At 36.4% G+C, this 19,059-nt stretch overlaps 1 long non-coding RNA gene across 3 annotated transcripts; it reads right to left on the bottom strand.

The window, feature by feature from the left end:
* LOC121366444 lies at positions 1-16,901 on the bottom strand. Of its 3 annotated transcripts, none has more exons than XR_005957152.1 (3): positions 13,503-13,580; positions 7,711-7,804; positions 1-43 (listed from the first exon to the last, which is right to left on the bottom strand). It is a non-coding gene; the product is annotated as an uncharacterized LOC121366444 (long non-coding RNA). The 3 variants fall into 3 exon arrangements; XR_005957153.1 differs by lacking the exons at positions 1-43; positions 13,503-13,580 and adding exons at positions 927-1,080; positions 16,815-16,901; XR_005957154.1 differs by lacking the exons at positions 1-43; positions 13,503-13,580 and adding exons at positions 927-1,080; positions 15,742-15,869.
* Positions 16,902-19,059: the final 2,158 nt, after the last annotated feature.

The following is a 19,059-nucleotide window of genomic DNA, read 5'->3' as shown; positions in this document are numbered from 1 at the left end:
TCGTACTTTTCTGAGTCATAACGAATAAACTTTTCTATAAAACCTGAAAGGGAGAGTTTTCAAAAAACGAGTATTGCTAGCCTCAGGCTACCAATTGTCATGACCGAGCTGGCCAATTCGCATATATGTCGACTTCTACGGCTGTCCAGTTGCTAGTCTGGCTCTCATACAACTCGATTCTCGTAATATACAACTCCTACGACAGATTAGTTATTAATCTGAGCGCCTTCATCATAGGTCGCGAATTGGGAAAACTACAACGCAGCAATCGAGTTGACCAACTTCATTGTGACAGCTGATAGTCTGAGACTAGCATTAATACTTATTTAAAGGGACTGTCCTGAGTTTCCTGCATTGTAAGATGCTCCCGACTAATAAAAAATATTTTAATGTCTAAACATATGCATTAAATATATTTTCTTGTTTAGAATATCAGTGTCTACATCAGACCTTCGTTTTTGACGGGCGTGAGCGCTAACACGCCCGTCAACCCCCGTCAACTCAATCTGACGGGCGCGAAATAATGCGCTCCTAAATTGAACAAATCACGCTTGTATTTAAAAAAAAAAAAATTTTAACTCTGCCATTTTAATTGTTTATACTGAATCCAATCCACAACACCACAAACCTTTCCCTTCTGTTCACAATTAACTTCCTAGAATACATTTTATAAATTGAAACACGATTGGTTGGTTATCTTTACACTGAGCCAATCAGCTAGAAATTCACTTATTATTAAGATCTCGTCGGTTTTGTTTTGTTTAATTTCGTACAATGCAGGTAATGATCGCACAATTTATTTTACACTGTCGTCGTTTTGATCACGTGCAGAAAAAATAATAGGTGCGTTGTCCAATAATTCTATGATGTGTATAATGTTTATAATGTTGATATCACAGTAAACGCGTACACCAACAACAAACGAATTTAGTAAAGCAGGTTTTGTTTTTGTTAATAGCATAGCGACGTACTCCAGACATTTCTACTTTCTGTTTCACGATACTGCCACGTGATTTAAAGCCAAGAAGATTGACCTTGGTAGAGTCAGATTTCAAGTACATGTGATCGGTTGACGGGCACCTGAAACAAACACACCGATTTAATTTCAACTCAGTAATTCACCGAGTGTAAAGCATGTATATTTTAAAATTAAATTTACATTCGGTTTGTTTGTTTGTTTGGTTTTAGTTTTGTTTAATGGGTTGCTATGATTCGAGTGTATAATAAATGACGTGTTAACTACAGTACACCGAAAATGAAAGCTAATCCTGTTTGTAAAAAAAATATATTTTTAAAAATTGTAGTAAGATAGATGTTGACATTTTCTCTGTTATGACAGGGTTGGTTTTTTTGGGGGGGGGGTGGGGTGGGGGGGGGGGGGGGGGTTGTTGTCTTTTTTTAAATAAAGAATTTGCAGGTACATAACATGTATATTATGATATCATGATAAATGTGATAAACCTGTGCCATGTGGTTGTTAAACTTTTACATTCAGTTCACAGGTTTGTGTCCATGGAGAAATCATATCATTCTGCGATGAAAACCAAAATTATTGTACTTGTTTTAAATAAAACAGAATAAGCACAAACAAATCAGTTTCAATTCCTTATTCATAAATAGTCAACAGATTATCATGATTCAGAAAAAAAGAAAGAAAGGTTTTATTTAACAATGCACTCAGCACATTTTATTTACGGTTATATGGTTAAGGACCACACAGATATTGAGAGAGGAAACTCGCTGTCGCCACTTCATGGGCTACTCTTTTCGATTAGCAGCAAGGGATCTTTTATATGCACCATCCCACAGACAGGGTAGTACATACCACGGCATTTGATATACCAGTCGTGGTGCACTGGCTGGAACGAGAAATAGTCCAATGGGCAATCATGATTCAGAATTGTAATGCTTCATGATATGCATATAATACATAAGAAATCAATAAATATTGTGTTTTTGGTGTTTCTTTTTCTTGTGTAAGACTGCAATGGCCGATTCCTTCATCTTTGAGAATAGCCATCATATTAGTTAAATTAGGATATTTATTTTGAAAACACAAAACATTAACCCTTAAGATATTTAATTTAGAAATCATTACTCCTCAAACTTAATTATGTTCATGGGTGCAATTTCTCTCGGTCTCTTGCCTCTAATTCTGATTATTTTGAGGGGTGCGATTTCCCCCTCTGCATTTTGAGGTGTGTGATTACCCCCTCGTAAGCATTTTGAGAAGTGCGATTCTTAGCACTCCTGGGTTTTTCAAAAACGAAGGTCTGCTACATATAAATATTCAATGTGTTTTTGGTCGTCTTATTATTTGCAAGAAGCTCTAACTGGATTTTGTCTTCAAATAAAACCCCAACCCCCCCCCCCCCCCCCCAAAAAAAAAAAAAAACCCCCACCCCACAACAACAACAACAATCAATTATTATAGGAAATAAAATGAAATTTAACCTAGTACAAATGGCTCATTCCATGTTACGTGTGTTACACTTCAGACTCACTTTGGATGAAAATGTGTGTAAATTAGAAATCTATGAAAGGGCTCCTGTTATAAAGTACTGATTAGTAATAATCCTATTTGTAGTACTTCACAAAATAAAACAAGAAACGTTGGCTAAATTTCAAATATATTTGTAATGGCTTAGATTTGATTGCGTTATGTGTGTTACATTCAGATTTGAAAGTTGCCAAAATTCTGCGAGGAAACCAGAGATAATAAAATTTTGTATGTTGCTTTTAATCACCAAAATGTAAGTTAATATTTATCATAAAAGAATAATCTTATTACTCAGATATTTGTTTTCCAAATCATTAAAATGTAGTGTTACGTGTGTTACATAAATTTGTTACGTGTTACGCGTCTGATTTCAGAAACTGAACATTAGCTTGTAAATTTTATTTGTTTTACTGCCTTTTGTTTTTAGTGACTGTTAATAATGTCTTTCGCATCAAAGTTAAGTATTCTTTTTTCAGGGGTGGATTTAGAGGGGGTTAGCACCACCCACCTTTTTTCAGTGGCAAATATCACTAAAATAATACTGCCTGTTTATGCTCACTCATACTTTTAGTACTAATATTCCAGTCAGTGCATCCTGAACCTCCTTTTATAAAATCTACATCAGACTTGTCAAAATAAGAAGGCAACTGATAAATTTCATTGGCTATTGCAGCCTTTGCATAAAATGTTATGTTTTAAATTTTTAATAGTAATCTGATCATTACATTAAAGATGAATTACATTGTTTAGGAAGACACTAAAGATGAAACATTTATAGATTTATAGAACTGCTACCGATATTGAAAAATTAGTTCCTGGTAGGATAGGAGCAGTGTTTATGCCAGGTATACATTTTTGCGTATGACGCTATGGAGTTGAATGCAATCAGTCAACAGGGGGTATTGGGGGGGGGGGGGGGGGGGGGGGGGGGGCTTCCCCAGGAATAAAATGGGTTACATTTAGTGTTACAGGGTTAAGAAAAGCATACAGTAATGATAAGAGTAATTACTTTTGTCAAAAAGTTAACTTAAAATAATAAAATTTGGCCAAAATATTGGGCATGATACCATACCCGTTTTACCCTCTGGCAGAAACCCTGGCTGGGAGGTGGGGGTGGTTGATTAACAAGGCCACTTTTACCTAACGTTAGGTGTGTTACACTCGATAAAGGCTGCATTGTATAATAACTTGCGGCCTTTGCAAACCAAAAATGGTTAAATTTGTTTCATATTGGTATTCTAACTTTTAACCTGAAAACACATTTTAAACAATTCAGTATTTTACTAGTTATGAAAACTTATTGGATATTTGCGTTACGTGTGTTACATGCAAAATAGCGTTACTTGTGTATTGTTTTTCAAATAAACCAGTTATATGAAGAGAAAAGAAAGAGACTGTGGTAAATCTTAAGACACCCAGTTGTCTGTCAAATGACTATATACGGACTCATTTTTTGTGTTTTGTCTTGTTTGCAGGTGTTGTATTTTCAAATAGTGGCACACACAAAATTATCTCACTGTTCATGATTTGTTTATTCTTTAACATAAATATACATATCCAAAATATTTAAAAAAAAAACTTTTTTAATTTATAAGATGAATTTTAATTTTTGCATTCCAGGATGAGTTTGCGTGGAATGAGCCAAATACTAGAACGATCAGAAACATGTTTAATATACAGCACCGGCCTCAGTGGCACAGTGGTTAAGCCATCGGTCTACAGGCTGGTAGGTACATGGTTCGCAGCCTGGTACCAGCTCCAGCCCAGAGCGAGTTCTTAAGGGCTCATTAGGTAGGTGTAAGGCCACTACACCCTCTTCTTATTCACTAACCACTAACCAACTAACAACTAACAGTCCTGGACAGACAACCCAGATAGCTGAGGTGTGTGTCCAGGACAGCGTGCTTGAACTTTAATTGGATATAAGCATGAACATAAGTTGAAATGAATAAATGAATTAATAATATACAGCCACTAATATTTTATCCAATAGCGGATGATTAATAAATCAGTAATAAATAAACACATTTTAGAAATTAAAGCTAAAAACTACAAACTTACAAGTTGTTTTATTTTTAGGCCAAAAAAAAGAAGAAGTTTCTTTCAGGTAACATGGCCAAAAAAAGTAGGGTAGATAGGTAGGAATTTTTTTTTTTTTTTTTTTTTTTTTTTTTTAGTTCAAAGAAAGGTTACCCTACCTTAAATGTGTTTGCCAGAGAAAAACTCAGTCTCAAGATGAAAGACATGAAGGCAAGCTGTCTGAAAAATCTTAGTTTACTCTTTGCAGACAGAGAGAAATAAAAACAATCTCACTGTCAATGTCAGTTTTAAGTTTCACATGCCATTTTCAAAAGACAGGAAAACTAAAAAAGTTCAAACTATTCCTTTCACCAATAAAAGTCAGTAGATGACTGCACAGAAACTTCACAGCTTTGTTCAGTTTTGTCAGAGGATGACTGCACAAATTTGTCCAAGTTGGTCAATAGATGTTTGCACAAAAAGTTCACAGATTTATCCAGTCAGTAGATGACTGCACAAAAACTTCACAGATTTGTCCAACTTGTATTGGAAATAACAAAACAATACTAACTTTGTGTGCAATTTACAAATCAATCGGCTTAGAAATGAATAACTTGTAGTAAATTTCATAGTAATAAAAAAGGCGTTCCTAACCCGAGTACTCTGACTGTAAGAGAGCTAGACGGACATTTGGACATAAATAATGAGAGCGTGTTTATGTTCAAATGTCCGTCTAGCTCTCTTACAGTCAGAGTACTCGGGCTAAGGCATTCCCTGTGGGACGGACTTATAGTTTTAATGTTTATTAGCCTATTGAACGGACCCATGCTAAAATCACTCAAATTAATTTATTCCCAATTAACTGAAACACTGAAATAAATGTGAACTGTTTAATGCCAGTTGTTATTCTTGAATATTTTGTTTATTTAATTATTACCCATGCTCAGCAGTTGATAGGCCTATCTACATCACTGGCGTAGGAAGCGGCATCGATGGTTTATATATTAATTTTATACGTGTGTGTACCCACCCACCCCACTTTTTGATATCTTCCTACAGGCTACACCCGTGTATATTAACAAATTCTAGGTACTAGGCCTAAGCAGTAGCCAACAACGAAAATTGTACCAAGTCTTCTTCAAATGACCTTCACCTTTGCATGTGGAAAAAACGCGATGACTTGTAGTCTGTGCATGTGGTATCGAGAAATCCTTTATTGTTTTGTTGAGATCGCACGTTGTTGTTTTGGGAAAATAAACCTACATTGTATGAGATGACTGGAGTTACGATAATACGATATATTTTCCTCTATAGGCCTACAGTATTTAGCAGTTTGTAATAAAAGCCGTTTAATCGCCACACACGTTACCGTACTGTCATGCGATCTCGTGTGTCACCAATTACCGTGGTACCTAATAAGAGCACGTGTTATTAACAGTGTTCTACACTCGGTTTTATAACTTACTCTTCTTTGGCTAGTGGACACACAAAATGTACTAGCCAAGCTTAAAATGTTACAGTGCGACACTACTCATTTTGTATCATTTATGAATGTGTTGTAAGTAAGTATCTGGATTGTTTTCGCCAAATTACTAAAATCAACGATGAGTTCCGAATTGTACCGATAATTAATACGGAATTCACAGTGATCAATCGGACAACTTCGTAAATAGTGAAATGTTCCGACTGCACAATGATGTCAACAAATTTCATTTGTTTTCGCTGCTAGGACTCTGAACGCACATGGCAAATAATTTAATACTTAGACGTTTTTGGAGTCAGTCGCCAGATGGCGACGATAATAAATTCAATCGGTCGCCACGCCAACATTTTGGTTGCATTGGCGACCATTTTGGTCGCAACGTAGAACACTGGTTAATGATTCCAATTTCAGTGGGGGTGTATTAAAAACATCGCTGTTGCCACCCCACCCCCCACGCACACACACCCCTCAACATCCATTTAACACACACACTGACGTGTAAGAGTTATCCTACTTGAGTACTTCTGTCGTCTGCTTTGTCGATCCGCGACCACAACTTCTCTGTGTGCTTCACCCCACCCCACCCCACCCCAGCAGAAAAAAAAAAGTTCAGGGTCGGTGGCAAAATTTAGGGTCGGTCGGGTGACCGGAAACAAACCATTTTTTTTGTTTGGCCTTAAACTAATTTCGAACTTTAACAATGACTTTGAACTTTAACAAAACAATGAACAAATTAACATTATTTGTCCACGTAAAGTGCCTAGTGTCAACGTCATTGCTGGAAGAGGCCTCGACAGTAACTTAAAAATAGTAGTATATTCTAGCTTAAATCAATAACATGAAAATGGCGAATTAGCCCTCACTAACAAACCTAAATGAAAAGGGACACGTCATTTTTAATACGTTTTTTCTGGGTGTTTTGTTTTCTTTTGTTTTGTTTTAATTTTTTTGTTTTTTGTTGGGGTTTCTTAAAATTATGTCAGTGGATCCATTCTGATTTAGGTTTTTCTCGTTCCAACCAGTGCACCACAACTGGTCAAATGCCATGGTATGTGCTTTCCTGTATGTGGGTTTACTCTGATGTCTTCGTGTCAGAGTTAACAAATGTTTGACATCTAATAGCCGATTATTAAACAATCAATGTGCTCTAGTGGTGTCATTAATCAAAACAAACAACCAAACTATGTGGCGTCATTTTCTGGAACCTGCTTTGTTGGCCTACAGCTACGTAATCAGTGTTTCTGCCAGAACGAAATGTTTGGGTATGGCGCTATGGAATTGAATGCAACCGCTGTCAACAGTGGGTATGGGGATCCTCCCCCAGAAAGAAAAAGGGTTAGGTTTAGGGGTAAGAAAATCATAAAGAAAATGATAAGAGTCATTAATTTTGTCAAAAGGTTTACTTAAACAAAACTGTTTTTAAATATGTAAAACAATTTGCGTATGGCGCCATACTCGTTTTACCCTCTGGCAGAGACCCTGGTAATACTGGTTCAGTTCTGTTCAGGGTGTTTAACGTGCACACCCAACGAGAAAGCTGTTATAGCGCACGCCTGTCATGGGCGCAAGTTCTGTCTGCTGCCAGCTTTAATTTTTTACTTTACGATGTTGCAGTCTACTGATTTTTTAATATGCACGTGCGTTAACGGGTACGCCCTAGCTATGCGCCCGGAAAACCAAGTTAAAATGAAATGTAAAAATTGCTCACCCGCCATATTGTGTCGCTGAAGTAGAGGTCTACTTTAGCTGGACATCATTAGCATATATTATGATGAGCTCACCGGAAGTCACGTGGAAGACAGCTACAAAGACACACAAGACGCCAGATAATACGTTTGTGATATATGACAAAGTTGATGGATGGATGGATGGATGGATGAATGGGTCTGGATGGATGAATGTGCGTGTGTTTCTTGCTGGGGACAAACTCCCGCTAACAATTCAAGTGCCCCCCTCCATCCACCGTTTAACCCCCCCCCCCCCCCAAAAAAAAAAAAAACCCACTTTATTTACACCTTTCATGTGTACGCTCTCTGCTGCCAGGGGCTGCTTTAACTGTTAATTGCTCCGCTTGTCTGACCAATGGGCCATGCCCCCCCCCCCCCCCCCAATCCCGGGAAATGTTTACCTTTTTCGCTTATTAATAACATTAAAAAGGTCCCCGTGTCATATCCCACCACTCGATTACTTGTTGCCCCCCCCCCCCCCCCCCCCCCCCCCACCGGCCAATACAAAATCCTGCCTACGTCACTGAACAAAGGCCGTAGTATGTACTATCCTGTCTGTGGGATGATGCATATAAAAGATCCCTTGCTGCTAATCGAAAAAGAGTAGCCCATGAAGCGGTGACAGTGGGTTTTCTCTCTTTTTGTTGACTGTATATTGTTTTGTTTTTTGTTTTTTTACAGTTATGACAATCTTTATACTTATTTTTGTGGTTTATCCAATTAGGTTTAAGCACGCTGTCCTGGGCACACATCTCCGCTATCTGTGCAGGACAGTGGGTTAGTGGTTAATTGGTAGTGGTTAGTGAGAGAGAAGTCGGTGTAGTGGCCTTACACCTACCCATTAAAGGCACTCAATCAAGGATTTAGTGGGCCTTATTTCTCTAAATATGGATTATAAATGGAACTTACATTCATTTGAAATACCAAACCTAGTTACTGTATGATCCAAAACATTTTAATTGAACTACGGGCCGGCTATATACATGGCAGATAATAAAAAATATATTATTAATTTCATAGCGAAAATAATTGCGAATATGCTGAAATATAATAATAAACATGAACTCACCATTTATTATTATTATTATTATTAAATTATTTCGATTGGTTCACAAAGTGGTCATTCGGTTTAATGTATAGCGTAAAAAAAAACAGTGCACTGTCGCATGTTTTGTCGTCCAAAGGTTGGCTTAATTATTACCAATCTAGCATGATTCTACAAGTAAGGTTTTGATTGGTCGAATGAAAGGTCAACTGGATATGAGCTCCAAAGGGCTGCTGTTAGATCCACATGTAATAATGAAGCTAATTTTAATTAGATTGAATTATTATTTAACCCAGTTGAATCCAGTTTTACATGCAGGGACAAGTTCAGCCTGCCGTTTGTGCGTGTGTGCAGGCACGTTAATCTTGCATTTGTATAGCCAAAAAAACTCCCCCAGATAAAACACCACCACCTCCACCCCAAAAAGGTAGTAGTAGCCTAATAATAATAATTGTTTATTATTATTAATATTAAATTTTTATTATTATTATTTATTTTGCTAGTACTGTACAGGCAATATTACGCTATTCATGTCTATGGAAAACGTACACAAAAGGGTCCGCTAAATTCATGTACTTTCCCTCCCCTGTTCACAAAACGCTTTGTTCGTGCAGTACTTAGTATGTATTCCTCCTGTTCCAGATGGTTTGGTAATATGGATCAATCAAATAATTATTTACTGCCAATATACATTTTTGCTGTAAATATAGCCATCCCTCGTTAGCGGAGGCTATATACATGGTCTTCGTATATATAGTCACATCGTATGCAAAGGCCTAACTAGTCGGGATTGTTGACGTTTAAAGGGACACACCCTAGTTGTTAACCATTACGCCGTTGTTTTTCGCTATTAAACCCATTTTTCACAACTAAAATTGCACTTTACTTACCATTTATTAGTTTATTTTTTGGTAATCCTGGTGTTTGTAATATCACAAAATGCATTTTTCATATTTCTTAAAAAGCCACGTGCCTCTGAGAAAAAAATGTTGAGCAGACAAGGTCTAATCTATTTTTAGAGGGGATATTTCCATTTCAATGTCACAGACGTTGGTATACCACGTGACCGTTATTATTTTGGTTCGGTTTGTTTTCTCGTGCACGGTTCGCGCAATCAACATCCGATTTGTTGTCGTTTGCTTGTTGTTCATTTGTGAACATTTTCATTAACAATAAAGTTCAGACAAGTAAGCATCTCAATACAAAACGTTACAAACACTTAAAACCAATAATTTTGCCAAGTCTTACGATATCTGGAGAGGGGATACAACCTTGGGGTGGGGGGTGGGGGGGGGGGGGGTGGGGGGGGGACACAAGCTATATTGTTACCTTTATTTAAACAGAGTAGGAAAAACTAATCTTACATTTTCGTCCTGGGGAGGGGAAGTGTCTGACCCCGACGATCACGACGACTACTACTACTACTACTACTACCACCCCCACCAATAATAAACGGTGCATCCAATTGCTAATAACAATAGGTTAGGCAGTAGTACCCGGTTCCGAATAGCAAATGTAGGCTAATTACGGTTTATACTAAATATATAAAATTTATTATTTCAAACACTGTAGTATAGTCAACATGGTCAGTGTCGTCTTATTCCCATTCAAGTATCATGATTGCTGCAGCAGCCACTTCCTAAACAGAAGCACCCATGTTCATAAAGTAACTTCCTGTTCCAAACTCATTCCTTTCGCGGTCCAGGACAGAACAGTTGGAACATGTCCAGGAGAGGTGAAAGGAACGCATCCCAAGTCTGTGCGCACTCTATGAAATTTGTTGCGACGTAGACATTTTTATGCTTCGAGCGACATCTACCGGTGACATCAGAATACTAACTTTCAAAATTATTTCAAGCAATTGGGTCATGGGGATTCCCATGGCATTTATCGATATAAAACCTGCTTTTTCACTCCATTTTATAAAAACGTGATCTAAGTGTGCTACAGGTTTGTAGATTAACCAAAATTATAATTTATTTTCGCTGGATGGAACTAGGGGCGTGCGGCTTTAACATGCTTCTGCTACTAAAATAAATTAATGTATAAGCTTATTATCATTCAGTACATGTTTTTATTATTTTTTAATAACTTATTTTCATTGTTGTTGTTTTTCTATTTACCCTACGTTGTTACACGAGCTTGGTAAATCGTTTTGACACTGCGGTTATTCGGGGAATGCCCGTCACGTGACTCAAAATAATACGTCACACCTTAGTTACGGTATTGTAACAAACTTTCGCCTACGTCTCGGTTACCGTTACGGCATATGGATGCCATTTCTTCGTAGCAGCGCCGCCACAGATCACAGTGGCACGTTTTCCCGTCAATATTATTGCACGTTTCGTTCAAATAAAGTTGTAGTTGTATACATATTGAAGTTTCTTCACGACTGACACGCATCAGGCGCCATAAAGATGTTTTATGTATTGGTAAGCCCTTAAAATTCGCAATGTACAGTATTGTCTGGCTATTGTTATCCCTTGACTACCATGTTGGTTGTAAGTAGTTTTCTCCGCCATTTTCTTCGGAGCACCGCAGAAACTGCGTCGAGTAATATATATTTGTTTTTTTACATACATAAAATTATTTATTAACTTTTGGTATTTTAAAACCATATAGTCCGAGATGAGCTCATGAGGAATATTTGGCGATCACTAATGGTAATACAGTGCTAATAATAACAATAAATTGATTAGGCCTAATTAAAGTCCAAGACTACTCTCGAGTGCCTAATAAACATAGGGCCTGAATAAGCATAGTGTCTGGAAATTTGTCTAAAATCAATTAAAAGTAGGGTGCCGAATTAGCATAGGGTGTGGAAATTTAGCTAAATTGTAAAAATTTACTAGTAATGAAAACAGAATTTGGTTTCACGTAAAAATAAAAATAAGTGTTTTGGAAATAACAAAAATATACTATTGTTATTTAATTTAGAAAACAAGCGGCTCAGAAATAAATAACTTGTAGTAAATTCCATAGTATGAAAAAATGTGTTCACTTTTAACATATGTTTCTATTATCTAACTTACAACTGTGTTATTGTCACACACAATTAATTAAAACTAAGTGTGTTTGTATGTTTAAATAAAATTATGATAATTAACGCATTAATTATCATAATTTTATTTCAAAAGTTCCAGGCTTGAAAACCAAAACAATCAGGGTGGATGACAGCTCGCTAGATTCATCTCCTATATTTAACACATGGTTAATTATAACAAGACGTAATTTCATCAACTTAATTTTTACCTGTAACATTCTTTATTTTTAAAGCATAGGTGGGGACACTTATGATGCCAGGGGATGGCATGCATAAATCTCAGCTGAAGATTCACAAACAACTGTGGTCATCGGCCATGCCAGCTGTTAGCGGAACGCCCCGGAACTGGAACGCGGTTAGGGGATGTAGCTGTCTAATGTTTCTCGCTAATTTGTAATAGACTATTTGCAAGTGAAAATAAAAAGGTTGAGTGGAATTTGTAATTAAAATGAGTGGAATTTGTAATGTAAAAAAAATATATATATATAAAAAGAGGAAAGAATGTAGATACAGTTTGGGCCAGTTCCCCTTATCCTAAAAGAACTGTACTTTAGCTACTCTAGTATACATAGATTAAAAAGTCATATTTACCTTTAAGATTTCGGTACTCCCGTCTTCAATGTTTGGTGAAAAGATGAAGTGTTGAAGTGTAATTGATTAATTTATATAATAAAGTGCTTGCATGAACTGTTGCATCGATTTACAGGCGAGCACTCAATCGAACGCATCCTTGGAATTTACCCAACCGAGCCGAGCGATAAAAACAAAATGGCGGCCAACAATGTTCGTAAACGTGTGTTTACATTTTGTCGTAGAGTAACATACTTTGTTGTGCCTTAATGGTTCAAATGATCAATTAAGCAGAAAAACAATGTATGTATATTAATAAACAAATAAATAAATGTATTATTTGACCACAAAAGTTGGCATTTTATTTCACAACTCGGGAAAACTGTAAATTCCGCGATTCCGTGATCGTGGAAAATCGGTACCATTTGTTAAATTAAGAATTGTAATAAGCGTAGGGTGCCGAATTAGCTTAGGGGGTTACATTTTTTAAAGATGTAATTAAACGTAGGGTGCTGAATAAGCGTAGACACCAATTTTTTTTCCACAAATTTAATAAACGTAGGTGTACGTTTATTTGGCACTCGAGAGTATACTACTACTACTACTAGCACAAAGTTAATATTATTTACAGTTCTTCATCTCAGATCTGAGATAAGCCACTACAATAATGCACAAAATACACACTAATATTAAAATGACATTCTACCACTACACTACTAGCAAACGGCCAGCACTAAGTAATTTAAAAACAACTACGGTCGACGACGGTCACTTTTCGCACCCTTATTTTGGCTTTGTACACAATATATATATATCCTACAGTAATGTCACTTGAAATCCATATTTCGTAAATAGTACAGGTTTTTTAATCACAAGATTTTCTTCAGAGTGAAGTGCATTAGTAATGTTAAAAAAAAAAAAAAAAAAAAAAAAAAAAAATTCTTTAGCAGTTTTGCGTTGAAATATTTCCAGCGTTCTTAAAACGGAAACGTCATTCACCCAGTTTATTGTTCTTGTAAAGAGATGTAAAGTGACGTCATGCCAAAAAAATAAAAAATAATAAAATAATAATAATATATGCTTCGCCACATTAAAATAAAAATTGGTCTCCTTACCTTGACCTCTTACCAAAAAAGTTCCGAGAGCAGATATTAGATAATGCAGTTTAAATGTCGGTATGTTTTTATTTTTCACAATTTTAGACAAACTATTAAGTTTTAAGTTTTAAAAGATAAAATAAATAAAAAAATACATTTCGTCAAGCATACTTTGAATTTCCCTCCGAGTGACACAATGCAAAATGGCTGCACACAGACTTTGAAGATTGCACTGACAGCATGGCCTATTTTAGCTATAGTCTGTTTCAAAATTATCATTGATTGTCCTATATGTCTAACGAACACTATTTGTGCTCATTTACACAGTTAATAAAAGAAATTTTTTGTTGAATAATGATCAAATATTTTTACATTGGCTTTTTTTAATATTGTCATTTTGTGTTGTCCAAACTAAGGAGCATGGAACACCATTTATATTTATCTCATTTGCACAATCTAAATGTTTCTGAAACAGACTATAACAGGAAGTGTTTGTTATTTAGAACTTATAAAAAGTCGGATCCATTGTTTGTTGCTGTTTTATGTAAACATTAGCGACAGAAGTGGTTGTTTTGATGTTTGCTGCGCAGACTTATGTGCCGTCATGCAGGCCAGTAAATGCAGGGGGGTCCCACTAAAAATGTGCTCATTATTTGAGTTTAAAAAACATTAAAATTAAAATAACTTTTGTTGTAACACGTTTATTGTTCCATTGTACTGTGGCAGTGAAATAAATATTTTTAAAGAAATATTTTAACTTTAAAATATAACACAAATGCTTAGGTGCGCAGACTTAGGTGCCACCAGTGTATATATTTTCATGTATGGATATTTCACGAGATTCTCGTATTATCTGTCATGGCTGCCGAAGAACGCTTTTAGTCTTGACAATTGTTAATCTGCATTGTATTAATTATATTTGCAACAACAATTAATTTAATATATATCAACGATATCGAGTAAGTGTTTCCAACAAAGTGTGAATGTGGGTTTTTTTTACAGAACACTGAAGTTTGTTTTTGCTACACATGGGGTATATGCCTCATCTCGTAGCGCTGAACAGAAGACTGTCGATGTCAGCGCTACGTTATCGTATCTAGTCACACCTCTGCCAGGGGTGTACAAATCGGTTGTCCGCGCGCCCGGGACAACCAAAATGTCTTGCGGGCAACCATTCTTTGTCAAACAATTGCCCCGGTGGGCACCCAAGAAAATCATAAAACAAGTAAAATGAAAAACAAAACTTCCCGACACTCGGACAGTCACGGGCAATTCAAAAGTATCGAAACTGATAACTTGACTGACAGGCAATATAAATTAAATATCCACCCTAACGCTGTCATCCACTCAGCGTCCACCGTGCATGATTTTGTCGAGTTCAATGCAGACAGATACGTTTCAGAATAGTGGCTATTAGCAAAGGGCACACGACATGTGAAATGCCACAAACTACACCAACAAGCATCCAGTTCTGAGCTAAAAATTTGGCTAAGCCATTTTCTATCTTCCGATGTGAACAATCGGTTACATAATCTATCCGATACCTAACATATAATAATAATAATACCAAATATTAACAGGGATCTCGCGACTGGTAACGAGAAGCGGTGTCATCAAGAATTCAGCATAACAAGGTTTGCTTATTTTAATAATCAGTTATTAATTTTAACGGCAACATGTATGCAAGAAAAGTCTAAAAAATCTGTAGCGTGTTATTTTAACTCTGTAAAGTCTTTGAGCCAAAGTAATAAAAACGGACCGAAATTGCGTGTCAGTTTAAATACACATGCTACTTCAGGGCCAAAGACAAGTAGGCTAGGGCCGAGTTCAGGTAGACCGAGCAAAACAAAAACGTCCGCTAAACTGGTTTATGCGCTTCACGTTAAACCCAATGTCCACGTCGGGAACCAATCGCATACTAGTAGTTCGGGAACGTTTGGAAAACGTTCGTTGGCTGTTCTCAGTGTGCATATAGGTCACGTTTGACAGTCAGCCGAGACTTGCACGTGTCAAAAGACATTGTTGCAGACATTAAAAATACGATTACACGCAAGTAAATCTTGATGTAAATTTGTGAGAAAAAAAAACCCACCACCAAATAGTTGTTCGCATTAATGAATACTTAATTGCTGTTTCGTTTATTTATTTCCATTGTCTTTGTTAATTTCGCACTCGTGTGCAATCCCTGCAGCACTCCCGCATCCAATGACCGTGGTAGTCTGCGACTTCCCTGTGGTCACAGCTGGTGATGCTTTACCTTTCACTCCAATTACCGAAGGTGGTGTGTGATTTGGTGTCACCCCTTTTTCATCAATGTTGAAAATCAAGTGAGGCTTGTCTTGTAGATGATATTTCACCATGACATCTGTCAGTTCTTCAAAATATTTTGAAACTATCGATTCAGATGCAGATCTAGCTCTAGCAAGCTCCAGACTCCTAGGACGATACTGTTTCAACTCAGGCCATCATTGTAAGAATCCATTTATCCAGTTTCTTGTTAGTGGAGTGGTAATCTTTCCTAGCTGCTTACCATAATCTGTAGCAAGCATGGCAACGTCATTTCTAGTGTAGCCATAACCATACTGGAAATAGTTTTTAAATGGTCTACTATTTTGACTTCATCTTCCATATTAAACACTGGTCGTCTACCTGTTGTCACACATTCAGGATCAACCCTTCCAATAATACGATCTCTCGGGGTCTGTAGTGGTACAGAGTACTGTCTGGATGATCCTCGGATATGCATTCCATCTTTTACAGCTTTGAAAGCATGTGTCAATGATGTAGGAGAATAGGCTCGGTTTTTTCTTGGTGCTTTGAATGGTTGAATCTGAAATATTTACAGGCATTGACAATGCAAACATCAACACTATATTAATAGGCTGATTTGCAATTATCTTTAATTCATAAAAGGGCAGTATCCATCATTTAAGTTGATAAATATGAGCTTAAAATGTATCATATTACTGTAATAGTACAAAGACAATAGTAAACTACTTGCTTATAGTGATTTTTGTGTGTGTATATACATAGAACATTTTATTGAAATTTTTAACAAAAGCAACATATTCTGCCATTTTTATTTTTTTTGAGAAAAAAAAAATGTAACAGGGGGTAATAAACACATGAATTAAATGGCTTGGCCTTATTTATCGGACATGGGTGAGGTCACGTGACATACACCGGATGTCATTTAAACATCCTCCTAAGTTTTACGGTTTCTGCAAGTCTTTTTGGATTCAATATCTGCAATTTTAAGGGATAAACAAAAAGTACTTACTGAAAATGGTAGCTTTAGGGGTTTGTACATTTTTCTGTTAATTTACTTACTTGTTTGAAACGCATTGTTGTTGTCGAAGCTTTCCAACACCGAAGACAAACGTAAGCGTACTCCGAGCAGACGACAAGACGTCAGAGACAAAATGCGCGTGCGGTGCACGAGAATACAAAGTGAACGCAGTTGGGAGTAAAACGCAGTTAGGGGTATTGACGATATATATTGTCATATAATACCTTGTTGGGTCAATAATTAGGTTAACCATCTGTGAGAGAGCGCGTTTAATTCAGAGTTTTTTTTCAATCAAATTGTTATCTACCAGTTTTATACATACATTCACAATCAAGATGTGTTGTTTTAACAACGGTTTTATGAATTAAATGAATGTTGTTTGTTTGTTTGTTTACAAACATACCCCAACACTTGTTTCAAGACGTAGGCCCCATGTAACGTAATTAACGTGCGCAGACTTTTGTGCCGCGCAGACTAAGGTGACATGAGTGTATTATAAACGCGACAGAAAATTGTTATTATTCACTACGTTAAAGAGCTTTTTTTTAATTGATAACTGAAATCAGACATTGTCATATTACTTACAATTTATTTGCAGATTGTCCATTGTTGTACATCCGGAAGTGTTTATGGCCTTTCCGGTGTTTCAGACACCAGGAAATGTCGTGTAACTATTGCACGCAGCGCCACTATTGCAGTCAAGCAGCGGTAGACACGTTAACCAGCAGAACGACAGTGACATGATACAACATCAGTAACAACAATTAATAATATAAATGCACAGGCCAGACGGGATACACAAAATGTGTATTCTATTCATAAAATGACTTTATAATAATAATAATAATTAAAAGTACAGTATAAAAATAAAATAGTCGAACAGGTTTCTAGAATTTTTATAAAATCTACTAGCTAGGTTATAGTGATTTTTATCAGTGATTTTTAATATTTACTGGCCACGATTAAAAATTCAGTTGCCCTACTTTAAGTTAATACAATTTTACTGACAGTAATGTCACCTACGGGAGATAGAGCCTAAAAACACATAGATTGGGGTGTGTGGGTGGGTGCAGGATATTCATATTTACAAAATATACTTAAATGCAGCATTTGACAACTTTTTTCACTAGCCGTCTACGATTAATCTTACATATTAAATATATTTTCTTGTTTAGAATAGCAGTGTCTGTATATTCAATGTTTTTCTGGTCGTCTTAATATTTGTAAGAAGCTCAAACTGGATTTTGTCTTCAAATAATTTCGTATGTACGAAAACAAATGTTAGGAAATAAAATGAAATGTAACCTAGTACAAATATTAGAACGACCAAAAACACATTTAATATACAGCCACTAATATTTTATGCAATTACAATCGTTATAAAGTCTCTATTAGGGACGGTCCATAAATATCGATGTGCTTCACAATCCGAACAATGTTCGGAAGGGGGGGGAGGGGGTAAAAGCCATGTTCGGATTGCTTTTCAGGTAAAACATCGGTCCATCGAAGGTCAATGTTTCGTACACATTATATCAATGTTTTTATGTTAGGATTAGGGGAGGGGGTCAAACCCAATCCTAACATTGTTAGGATTATGAAAACCATTGCCATTTATGGACCGTCCCTTAGTCCATACCATCTTAAAAATTGCAGGAAACTCAGGACTGTCCCTTTAATATCAAAGAAAATTAATAATGGAAAATACTTTTATAACGGTATATAGATATGTATAATGTCACTTTAACACTATTTTAACAGCCTCTATTGTGTCCCAAACCAGTATTCATTTGTATGTTTGATACACACAATTAAAGTAGTATTTTATTTGCGCAATAACACACTTTTATTTTATCGTTTCGGCAATCTCCGACTGAAAAACGACGGTCATTCTGTCATTTGTGTCCACTAACTCTCGTCTGATATTTTGTTCTCAGTTGAAGATGTAGTTTGTCGTAACTGATGAATTTTAGTTACTGTCATTTGTTTATTTGGCAATTCTTTATAAAATATTAGAATGTTTTTGTTTGTTTTTTGTTTTGTTTTGTTTTTTTGTTTGGGGGGGGGGGGGGGGGGAGGGTTTGGGTTTTTGGGTTTTTTTTTTTTTGGGGGGGGGGGCGCGCGGTATCACCGCTTATAAAAACAACGGAAGAGGGAAGATTCATCATTAAAAACATTTATCTTGGGCGCCAAACTATATATACACTGCCTTTTCAAAAAGGAAACTAGCCTACCTTTATCACCTGGCGATATCAATGCGATCGATTCATTCGAAAAAGAACACAGACA

The sequence above is a fragment of the Gigantopelta aegis genome, unplaced genomic scaffold, assembly GCF_016097555.1.
Source record: "Gigantopelta aegis isolate Gae_Host unplaced genomic scaffold, Gae_host_genome ctg5718_pilon_pilon:::debris, whole genome shotgun sequence".
In the NCBI taxonomy this organism is placed as follows: Eukaryota; Metazoa; Mollusca; class Gastropoda; order Neomphalida; family Peltospiridae; genus Gigantopelta; species Gigantopelta aegis.
The sequence above is the reverse complement of the archived record's forward strand: the minus strand, read 5'-3'. Positions and strand labels throughout refer to the sequence as shown.